Raw genomic sequence first — 6,166 nt, 5'->3', positions numbered from 1 at the left:
AGAATAACAAGAACAACAAGAACAACAAGAACAACAAGAACAACAAGAACAACAAGAACAACAACAACAGCAAGAACAACAAGAACAACAAGAACAAAAAGAACAACAAGAACAAAAAGAACAACAAGAACAACAAGAACAACAAGAACAACGAGGACAACGAGAACAACGAGAGCAACGAGAGCAACGAGAACAACGAGAACAACGAGAACAACGAGAACAACGAAAACAACGAGAACAACAAGAATAACAAGAACAACAAGAACAACAAAAACAGCAAAAAGGACAAACAAGAACAACAAGAACAACAAGAACAACAAGAACAACAAGAACAACAAGAACAACAAGAACAACAAGAACAACAAGAACAACAAGAACAACAAGAACAACAAGAACAACAAGAACAACAAGAACAACAAGAACAACATGAACAACAAGAGCAACAAGAGCAACAATAACAACAAGAACAACAAGTTACAACAAGCACAGCAAGAAAAACAAGAACAAGAACAACAACATCAACCAGAACAACAACAACATGAACAACAAGAACAACAACAGCAACAAGAACAACAAGAACAACAAGAACAAGAACAACAAGAACAACAAGGACAACAAGAACAACAAGAACAACAAGAACAACAACAACAAGAACAACAAGAACAACAACAAGATCAACAAGAACAACAAGAACAAGTACAACAAGATCAACAAGAACAACAGCAACATGAACAACAAGAACAACAAGAACAACAAGAAAAACAAGAACAACAAGAACAAGATCAACAAGAACAACAAGAACAACAAGAACAACAAGAACAACAAGAACAACAAGAACAACAAGAACAACAAGAACAACAAGAACAACAAGAACAACAAGAACAACAAGAACAACAAGAGCAACAAGAACAACAAGAACAACAAGAACAACAAGAACAACAAGAACAACAAGAACAACAAGAACAACAGGAACAACAAGAACAACAAGAACAACAAGAACAACAAGAACAACAAGAACAACAAGAACAACAAGAACAACAAGAACAACAAGAACAACAAGAACAACAAGAACAACAAGAACAACAAGAACAACAAGAACAACAAGAACAACAAGAACAACAAGAACAACAAGAACAACAACAACAACAACAACAACAACAACAAGAACAACATGAACAACAAGAACATCAACAACCAGAACAACAAGAGCAACAACAGCAACAAGAGCAACAAGAGCAACATGAGCAACAAGAACAACAAGAACAACGAGAACAACAAGAGCAACATGAGCAACAAGAACAACAAGAACAACAAGAACAACAAGAACAACAAGAACAACAAGAACAACAAGAGCAACAAGAACAACAAGAGCAACAAGAACAACAAGAGCAACAAGAACAACAAGAACAACAAGAACAACAAGAACAACAAGAACAACAAGAACAACAAGAACAACAAGAACAACAAGAACAACAAGAACAACAAGAACAACAAGAACAACAAGAACAACAAGAACAACAACAACAAGATCAACAAGAACAACAAGAACAAGATCAACAAGAACAACAGCATCATGAACAACAAGAACAACAAGAACAACAAGAACAACAAGAACAACAAGAACAACAAGAACAACAAGAACAACAAGAACAACAAGAACAACAAGAACAACAAGAACAACAAGAACAACAACAACAAGAAGAACAACAATAACAAGAAGAACAAGAAGAACAAGAAGAACAAGAAGAACAAGAAGAACAAGAAGAACAAGAAGAACAAGAAGAACAAGAAGAACAAGAAGAACAAGAAGAACAAGAAGAACAAGAAGAACAAGAAGAACAAGAAGAACAAGAAGAACAAGAAGGACAAGAAGAACAAGAAGAACAACACGAACAACAAGAACAAGAAGAACAAGATGAACTTTAAGAACAACAAGAACAACAGAAACAACAAGAACAACAACAACAACAAGAACAACAAGAAAACAAGAACAACAAGAACAACAAGAACAACGGGAACAACAACAACAAGAGCAACAAGAACAAGAACAACGGGAACAACAACGACGAAAGCAACAAGAACAACCGGAACAACAAGAACAACAAGAACATCCAGAACAACAACAACAAGAACAACTAGAACAACAACAACCACAACAGCAACAAGAGCAACAACAGCAACAAGAGCAACAAGAGCATGAAGAGCAACAAGAGCAACAAAAGCAACAAGAGCAATAAGAGCAACAAGAGCAACAAGATCAACAAGAGCAACAAGAACAACAAGAACAACAAGAACAACAAGAGCAACAAGAACAACAAGAACAACAAGAGCAACAAGAACAACAGGAACAACAAGAACAACAAGAGCAACAAGAACAACAAGAACAAGAACAACGGGAACAACAACAGCAAGTACAACAAGGACAAAAAGAATAACAAGAACAAGAAGAACAACATGAACAACAAGAACAACAAGAACAACAAGAACAACAAGAACAACAAGAACAACAAGAACAACAAGAACAACAAGAACAACAAGAACAACAAGAACAACAAGAACAACAAGAACAACAATAACAACGACAACAAGAACAACAAGAACAACAAGCACAACAACAACAACAAGAACAACGGGAACAACAACAACAAGAGCAACAAGAACAAGAACAACGGGAACAACAACAGCAAGAACAACAAGGACAAAAAGAATAACAAGAACAAGAAGAACAACATGAACAGCAAGAACAACAAGAGCAACAAGAACAACAAGAACAACAAGAACAACAAGAACAACAAGAACAACAAGAACAACAAGAACAACAAGAACAACAAGAACAACAAGAACAACAAGAACAACAAGAACAACAAGAACAACAAGAAAAACAAGAAAAACAAGAACAACAAGAACAAGAACAACAAGAACAACAAGAACAACAAGAACAACAAGAGCAACAAGAACAACAAGAACAACAAGAACAACAAGAACAACAAGTACATGAAGAACAACATGAACAACAAGAGCAACAAGAGCAACAATAACAACAAGAACAAAAAGAACAACAAGCACAACAAGAAAAACAAGAACATGAACAACAACATCAACCAGAACAACAACAACATGAACAACAAGAACAACAACAGCGACAACAACAACAAGGACAACAAGAACAACAAGAACAAAAAGAACAAAAAGAACAACAAGAACAACAAGAACAACGAGAACAACGAGGACAACGAGAACAACGGAAACAATGAGAACAACAAGAGCAACAAAAGCAACAAGAACAACAAGAACAACAAGAACAACAAGAACAACAAGAACAACAAGAACAACAAGAACAACAAGAACAACAAGAACAGCAAGAGCAACAAAAGCAACAAGATCAACAAGAACAACAAGAAAACCAAGAACAACAAGAACAACAAGAACAACAAGAACAACAAGAACAACAAGAACAACAAGAACAACAAGAACAACAAGAACAACAAGAACAACAAGAACAACAAGAACAACAAGGACAACAAGAACAACAAGAACAACAAGAACAACAAGAACAACAAGAACAACAGGAACAACAAGAACAAGAAGAACAACAAGAACAACAAGAACAACAAGAACAACAAGAACAACAAGAACAACAAGAACAACAAGAACAACAAGAACAACAACATCAAGAACAACAACAACAACAAGAACAACAAGAACAAGAACAGCGAGAAAAACAACAACAACAAAAATAAGAACAACAACAACAAGAACAACAAGAACAACAACAGGAACAACCGGAACAACAAGAACAACAAGAACAACCAGAACAACAACAACCACAACAGCAACAAGAGCAACACCAGCAACAAGAGCAACAACAGCAACAAGAGCAACAAGAACATGAAGAGCAACAAGAGCAACAAGATCAACAAGAGCAACAAGAGCAACAAGAGCAACAAGAGCAACAAGAGCAACAAGATCAACAAGAGCAACAAGAACAACAAGAACAACAAGAACAACAAGAACAACAAGAACAACAAGAACAACAAGAACAACAAGAACAACAAGAACAACAAGAACAACAAGAACAACAAGAACAACAAGAACAACAAGAACAACAAGAACAACAAGAACAACAAGAACAACGAGAACAACGAGAACAACAAGAACAACAAGTACAACAGGAACAACAAGAACAACAGGAACAACAAGAACAACAAGACCAACAAGAACAACAAGAACGACAAGAACAACAAGAACGACAAGAACAGCAAGAACAACAAGAACAACAAGAACAACAAGAACAACAAGAACAACAAGAACAACAAGAACAACAAGAACAACAAGAACAACAAGAACAACAAGAACAACAAGAACAACAAGAACAACAAGAACAACAAGAACAACAAGAACAACAAGAACAACAAGAACAAGAAGAACAACAAGAGCAACAAGAACAACAAGAGCAACGAGAACAACAAGAACAACAAGAGCAACAAGAACAAGAACAGCAAGAACAACAACAAGAAGAACAACAACAACAACAACAAGAAGAACAAGAACAACAGGAACAACAAGAACAACAAGAGCAACAAGAACAACAAGAGCTACAAGAACATCAAGAGCAACGAGAGCAACAAGAGCAACAAGAGCAACAAGAACAACAAGATCAACAAGAACAACAAGCACAACAAGAACAACAAGGACAACCACAACAAGAACAACAAGGACAACAACAGCAACAACAAGGACAACTAGAACAACAACAAGATCAACAACAAGGACAACAACAACAATAACAACAACGAGAACAACAAGTACAAGAAGAACAACAAGAACAGCCGGAACAACAAGAACAACAAGAACAACCAGAACAACAACAACAAGAACAACTAGAACAACAACAAGAACAACAACAACAACAAGAACAACAAAAACAACACGAACAACAAGAACAACAATTACAACAAGAACAACAAGAACAACAAGAACAACAAGAATAACAAGAACAACAAGAACAATAACAACAACAACAAGAACAACAAGAACAACATGACCAGCAAGAACAACAAGAACAACAAGAACTAGAACAGCAAGAAAAACAACAACAACAACAGCAAAAATAAGAACAACAACAACAACAAGAACAAGAACATGAACAACCGGAACAACAAGAGCAACAACAACAACTAGAACAACAACACCAAGAACGACAAGAACAACAAGAACAACAAGAACAACAAGAACAACAGGAACAACAAGAACAACTAGAACAACAAGAACAACAAGACAACATGAACAGCAAGAACAACAAGAACAAGAACAACAAGAACAACCGGAACAACAAGAACAACAAGAACAACAAGAACAACAAGAACAACAAGAACAACAAGAACAACAAGAACAACAAGAACAACAAGAACAACAAGAACAACAAGAACAACAAGAACAACAAGAACAACAAGAACAACAAGAACAACAAGAACAACAAGAACAATAAGAACAACAAGAACAACAAGAACAACAAGAACAACAACAACAACAACAACAAGAACAACAACAACAACAACAAGAACAACAAGAACAAGAACAGCGAGAAAAACAACAACAACAAAAATAAGAACAACAACAACAAGAACAACAAGAACAACAACAGGAACAACCGGAACAACAAGAACAACAAGAACAACCAGAACAACAACAACCACAACAGCAACAAGAGCAACACCAGCAACAAGAGCAACAACAGCAACAAGAGCAACAAGAACATGAAGAGCAACAAGAGCAACAAGATCAACAAGAGCAACAAGAGCAACAAGAGCAACAAGAGCAACAAGAGCAACAAGATCAACAAGAGCAACAAGAACAACAAGAACAACAAGAACAACAAGAACAACAAGAACAACAAGAACAACAAGAACAACAAGAACAACAAGAACAACAAGAACAACAAGAACAACAAGAACAACAAGAACAACAAGAACAACAAGAACAACAAGAACAACAAGAACAACGAGAACAACGAGAACAACAAGAACAACAAGTACAACAGGAACAACAAGAACAACAGGAACAACAAGAACAACAAGACCAACAAGAACAACAAGAACGACAAGAACAACAAGAACGACAAGAACAGCAAGAACAACAAGAACAACAAGAACAACAAGAACAACAA

The sequence above is a fragment of the Megalopta genalis genome, unplaced genomic scaffold (genome assembly GCF_051020955.1).
Source record: "Megalopta genalis isolate 19385.01 unplaced genomic scaffold, iyMegGena1_principal scaffold0032, whole genome shotgun sequence".
Classification (NCBI taxonomy): domain Eukaryota; kingdom Metazoa; phylum Arthropoda; class Insecta; order Hymenoptera; family Halictidae; genus Megalopta; species Megalopta genalis.
Note: the sequence above shows the minus strand (reverse complement) of the source record.